The sequence below is a fragment of the Miscanthus floridulus genome, chromosome 13 (assembly GCF_019320115.1).
Source record: "Miscanthus floridulus cultivar M001 chromosome 13, ASM1932011v1, whole genome shotgun sequence".
NCBI lineage: Eukaryota > Viridiplantae > Streptophyta > Magnoliopsida > Poales > Poaceae > Miscanthus > Miscanthus floridulus.
The window spans coordinates 13,668,447-13,675,201 of record NC_089592.1 but is presented as its reverse complement, the minus strand read 5'-3'; the positions used below and the strand labels follow the sequence as shown (position 1 = coordinate 13,675,201).

The window sequence follows — 6,755 nt, the reverse complement described above, 5'->3', positions numbered from 1 at the left end:
TCAACATTGATTTAAATCAGGACTCAAGCTTCCCTGAAGCTTTAATACACATCAAACCGCAGGATCATAGTCAGTTCTTCATGATCCAAGTCATCCTTCTATGTTGGGCAATCTGGACAGCTAGGAATGATGTTATTTTGCAAGAATATCCTAGCTTCAGTAACTGGTGTTAAAGATGTTTTCTCAAAGGAGCTCAACTTGCTGACAGTAAGAGCCAGAAGCAGAGACGCCAATATTTTTTACTTATGGACCTAGAATTTGTTGTAGTTTCAGCTGTTTCCCTCATTTTCTTCCTGTCTTTTTTTTTTGTTTCTGGAGCTCCTGTTTCTGTAACTGTACTTGTTTGTTTTAATTTCAATAAATCCCCTGTAGGGGTGCAAACCCCTCCAGTTTCATAAAGAAAAAGATTATCGGCCACCTCCGTGCAGTATAAAAGAAAGGCCAGGGGAGAGATACGCAGTTCATTGTTCCCTATACAGAAGAGAAAGAAATAAAGAGCTCATATTCCTCCCGGATGCATACACTGATCGACAGAATAATTTCTTAACAAAGGGGGCTCATGCTAAGCTTTGGAAGAAAAACAAAGGACAAGCAGGAAAGAAAACGAAGCAAAGCACCCTCCCAGGCTCCCAGGCGAATATGGAGCTAGGCAGCAGCAGCAGCAAGCAAGGGATCGTATCTGGTGTGTGTGATCGAGTGTGCTTTTGCTTTGTTGCCGGCCGGTGGCCTAGCGCAGGTAGGAGCCTGGGAAGGACGGCAACACACGCTCTCTACCTCCTCCCACTTTGAAACCAGGAACGGGACCGTATACCGCAAATACGGACCGTATACCGTAATTACAAGAAAATTCGGAAATGAGAAAATTATTCAGGAAAACGGGCGGAACCGGGATCGGAATCGGGCGAGCTATTTTCCCGACCGAATCCACGGTTACCGGATTTTAATGGGAAAAATCCCGACGGTATTCCCATGTTTGCAGGCGCCCAGCCCAACAGCCCGCTAGTCCGCAACTCCGGCCCAAGGCCTTGTTTAGTTTGCAAAAATTTTGGCGAAATGGTACTATAGCATTTTCGTTGTTATTTGGCAATTAGTGTCCAATCATAGTCTAATTAGGCTTAAAAGATTCATCTCATGAATTTCGTCTAAACTATGTAATTAATTTTATTTTTTATTTATATTTAATGCTTCATGCATGCGTCCAAAGATTCGATGTGATGGAGAATCTTAAATTTTTTTGCAAAATGAAGTGAAACTAAACGGTACCCAAGGATGAGTCGCTTTCTGTCCACTAGCCTGGCTTCATTTATAACTTACCTCCGTGCCAGTGCTGATTCAAAGGGCGAGGTGGGACTAATGCTTGCTGAGTGCAGGAGTGCGGTGTGCAGTGTGCTGCAGTGCCTCTGTGCATTGCTGCTGCTTGCGGCATGCCTGCTTTAGTGCCTTGTGCATGCGTGCCAGAAAAGAGGTAGGGACAAACGAGCTGATGCGCTGGTTTTAACTTTTTTTGTTTCTTTTATTCCCCATCTATTGTTTTCCTTTGTAGATCTCCAGGAGCAGCAAGGTTTGACCCTTTGTTCATTTTTCTTTTCCATTTTCTTTTTTTGGTAGTTCTGTAGTTTTATTTGCATAAATATTCTGATGAGCTCACGAGTTGCTATTGTTTGCATAAGGATTATGCATGGTTGCTATTGTTGCATCGAGCTCACTATTTCAAGTGGTTACATATATCGATGTTCTCGTTTTGTGTTACCGCTTCCCGATCGCAATCGACACGTTCCCGTTCGAAATATTCCGTTCCCGATATACCGTAATACCGGATTCGTTTTCCCGTCCGGCCTTCCCGTTCCCGTTCCCGGCCAAAAAATACGGGAGCGGGAATGGTTAAGACATTTTCCCGACCGTTCCTGACCGTTTTCATCCCTACTTGCTGCATCCTTTTCTACGACTTCATAAATTTATAGTTTAGCTTCCAACTTTTAATCTAATTGTTGCAGTTTTTTTACTTGTTAAGTTGGAACTCTAGTGTTTTTTATGTTTTGTTCGAAATTTTATTTTTTAATTTTATTAAAGAAGAGTTCATGTCCCGGTAGGTTTTCCACGTGCTATGTTGAAACTCAGTTTGCAGCCCTCAGTCAACATGTTGAATTTGTTATATCATAAAATTATATGTATAGTAGTATTGTTTTATACTACCTCATTCCCTGAATAATCAATTTCTTGAGTTGTCTTAAGTCAAACTTTTTTAGGTTTCACTGAATTTATAGAAAAAAGTACAGATACTTGCGACACCAAATGAACACATTACGAAAATGTAGTTATGGTCTATTTAATGATACTAATTTAACATAATAAATCTTGACACTCTTTTCTATAAATTTAGTCAACCTTTAAAAATTGGGCACCACAACTCTAGGAATTGATTTATTCAGAGAAGGAAGGAGTATAACATATAGTGCTCAAAATTAAATTAAAATGTTGATGTGAATTATTGTTTCACACAAAATATATAAATTTATTAGAAGCGACAACTTATGATTTTTTTATCGTGGAGTATTAATATAAATTTAGGTGAAATGTCAGTTTAATTGCTATATGATTTGCGAATCGAACATTTTTTCATATTTCATAAGCTATTAAAAGAAATATTTATTCTAATGTATACATGTTCGCTTGGTTTATATGGTGGAATATAATATTATCTTACTTTTCACTTCACAGTTATAGAAGTGTGTAATTTAGAAACATATATATCATACTTTATGAATGTTTTGAATTATTTTTTAATAATAGCATATATTATTATTTATGTGCATATTTGAGATATATTTTTGTTTATTTTTTTATAATTGCTAAGATAGATACAAATATAAAGGTGTTATTTATATTATCTTTCTAATATAGGTGAGTACTTTATGAGATCAATAGGGGATATTGTAAAGTGTCATTGATAATGGCAGACGTGGTTAATTTAGATACAAAGTTACAGTGTTACCGTGAATTATCTTCACAATGGCAATTATGTGTTATTTAGATGTAATGTTAGTAGGTTATTTTAAATTATGTTTAATAATTGAGAAAATTGCCAATTTAGATGCAAACTTTGGGGGTTATTTTGAATTATTTTCATAATAGTAGATGTGGGTAATTTATATACAAATTTAGTGGGATATTTTGTATCATCATTCATAATGGCAGACATGAGTTAAGTTATAGGGTTATTTTTAATTATCTTCATTATGGCAATGGTGGGTAACTTAGATGCAATGTTAGCGAGTTATTTTAAATTATCTTTAATAATTGTAAACGTGGGCAATTTAGATGCAAATGTAGAGGGATTTTGAATTATTTTCGTAATGATAGAAGTGGTTAATTTAGATCCAAGATTAGATGGTTACTTTATGTATTTTTCCTAATGGCAGGGGTGCGTAATTTTTCTTATAAATTACTTGTGATCTCGCACGTGCTAGAATCTCATAGAAGATATAAGCATTACTTAATACATCTAACTAATTATTTTTTAGAAAAAAAATAAATTGTATGTTTTTTCTTTGTTTATTTTCTAAGATAAAATGCATGATAGATAGTCTATATCTAGTACTATAAACATATCAATTACTTTTTTGCAAGGAACAAATATATATAGTTTGTTAATCCATATTTGTAGTTTTCCCCTTTTATGACCTCTTTATATCTTGAATATGCAATTATATGCAATGTTAGGTAGTTATTTTGAATTATCTTTAAAAATGGAAAGCGTGGGAAATTTAGTTATAAATTGAGGGAGGTATGAATTATCTTTCATAATGGCAGATGTGGCTAATTTATATACCAATTTAGGGGATTATTTTGAATTATCTTTCATCATGGCAGAGGTGGACAATTTAGATACAAAATTAGGGGTTACTTATGTATTAAATATAATCAGGGAGGTGGGTAATTTTTTTTTATAAATTAGAATCGATCTAATGACTATTATTGGCTATGATGATTAGAGTCTATTAGATTAAGGACCAGACGTTGTTGTGAGAACTTTTAGATTTTGTCGTTTTTCGTAACGTCTCTAGTGAGAATTAACCTAGAGCCTTCAATTAGTATTAGTAATAGTAAGAAAGTAAGATAAAGAGGCTGTTAACTAACTTTTTATTTTTGGAACATTCCTTCAGGTGTCAACAACGGTACTGGTGGAGTAATAATCGACGTGAGTAACTCGACAATGGCAGAGTTATTAGTGCACGTGTGGAGTGTGTGGGAAATGCAGACAATGGTGCTCCTTAGCTTCATGCTACAGCAGTTTCTGTTGGCTACTGGAAGCCTCCGTCGCCGCAACACCAATGGAGTGCTCAGGGCTTTGATATGGTTGGCTTATGTGGGAGCAGACTTCGTTGCTGTTTACGCCCTGGGCCTCTTCTCTCAGTATGAGGACAAATACAAGCTAGGAAGGGAGTCATTTGGGGACACACTGCCCTTTCTTTGGGTACCTTTTCTCCTTGTTCACCTGGGTGGTCAGGATTCCATCACCGCCTTTTCTATCGAGGACAACAACCTATGGCTGAGGCACTTGTTGAATCTGGCAACCCAGGGGGTTCTAGCTCTGTATGTCTTCTGGAAATCCTTCCACAGGGTCAATTACAGTATACTGATTCCTGCAATGTTTGTGTTCGTTTCTGGAATTATCAAGTATGGAGAGAGGGTTTGGGCACTAAAGAGTGCGAGCCGAAATGGCCTTGGCAAGTCAGTTGAGTTGAACTCATCAGCAGGACTGCAGAACAATAGCAAGGAATCATATGCTCTTCAGACAGTGCTTCTTGGTCGAGGTTTATTTGTGGGGCGACCTGTGCTCCAGCTGGGAGACAATGCTCAAGAAAATCTTAAAGTTAAATTTGAGAAGAAATGTGAAGATAGAGAAGACAAGCTGAAGATGGTAGTGATGGAGCTTGGCATGATGTTCGATCTCCTCTACACTAAGGCCAATGTGCTGCAGAGATGGACTGGTGTCCTATTTAGGTGTGCTTCCCAGACCTTGATGGTCGTTGCCTTCCTTCTCTTCCTGTTGATGAGAAGCGAAAAGGGTGCTCACCGCAACAAGGTTAATGTCGTGATTAGCTATACATTATTCACTGGGGCCATCTTTATGGAAGCTTCTTCTGTTGCTGTGGTGATGGCATCACCTTGGACAAGAGCACACTGGAAGAAGGGTAGCTTTCTTCATGGTCTTTGCAACTTTGCTACGTCCATTTTAAAGGCTTTTCAGTGTAACAAGAGGCACCGGATCCTGAGTTCCACTTCCATTCGGATGGGGCAGTATAATTTGATGGATTACTGCATCGCTGTGACATACAAACACAGAATAATGTCAAAGGCCATCAGTGCTTTTGGTCTGGACAAGCAATGGAGAAACTTATGGTACGTCCACCACATCGATGATGCCGACAGAGCAGGGGAGGGGGTTATCGGCGGTGTTATGGAATTTTTTGGCAGTGCAACCGTTGAATGGTTGCGACCGATGAATCTTGGCAGGAGATTGAATTATACACTGAGCCTGCCCTTTGAGCATGCCCTTTTTCGTCTGCACATATACAGACTTGTATATAAGTAGACACTTGGCCAACACCAACAGTGACGATGGGACAATAATAATGCGACTTAAGGAAGAATGTGAGACGCTATCAAACTACATGATGTACCTGATGGTGGTGCATCCTTACATGTTGCCAGTCAGCACGGCTGCAGAAGATCTTGAACCCGAACTTCTCAAATGGGTTAGCATCAATAATCAACACTCCCAACACGTGGCAACGAGCCTAGTTTTTTCTAAGCTAGACTTTCTGGGCCATTATACAAGCTCAGTGCTTGAAAACGAGGTGCATTCTGGCTCCCCCTTCGAACCAGAGCCAAATGGGCCATTTCAGCTGGAGCAATCACTTAAGGATATCAAGGAGATGTGGTTGAGGCTGCTCATGTATGCTGGTGGTAAATGCCGTGGAGAGCTACACGCACGGCAGCTTGGCGAAGGAGGTGAGCTCATCACCTTTGTCTGGTTACTCATGGTGCATCATGGTCTTGGGGACGTTGCAACAGAGCTCAGCCTTTTGACATCTGATGATCCTTATGTACCCCAACCTGGGTCCATAGTGTCAATTGGAAGTAGTAATAACTGGATACTCCGGCAACAAGGGCCTTGTTACGCCTTCAACTTCGGTCGTCACCACCAGGAAGAAACTGCAGGATGGGGCTCCAGCGGCACCGGGCGGCGCGGCGCATCAGAGCAAGATGAAGCCGGGACATCCGTTGAGGCAGGACGAGATGACGACGCAGCGACACCCTTTGAGATTGACGAGCAAGCAGCTGTGGTGTCTGCAGTGGAAAACGAAGGCTCGCGACACGTGTAGCGCCAGTTTCTTTCACTTTGCTCATCGGTTTCAGATTGCATGGTAAGCAACTAAGCATTGCGCTGCAGTCGGCTGCTGATGATTCAATAATATTTATGCATCCATAACCAGGATCTATATTGATATTGTATTTTTCTCTTCCATGTATGTGCTCTTATTCTTACCATGCATCCAATTCGTAGTCCACCGATCTTGTTTGCTGCCATCTGCAATGTAGTTGGTACCTAGTATTGTCCAAGAAAACACTACTGCACCGCCTTATTATGTATCTATATGTTGGATTATTGGATTGTACTGTGACTGTGAGTCGTATGGTTGTGTTGTTACTCAAGGCTTCTAACTGATGTATTGTATTGTTGTGTTATA

General features: G+C 39.5%; 1 pseudogene; it reads left to right on the top strand.

The window, feature by feature from the left end:
• Nucleotides 1–639: 639 nt before the first annotated feature.
• Nucleotides 640–6,389, top strand: LOC136499479 (uncharacterized; annotated as a pseudogene).
• Nucleotides 6,390–6,755: the final 366 nt, after the last annotated feature.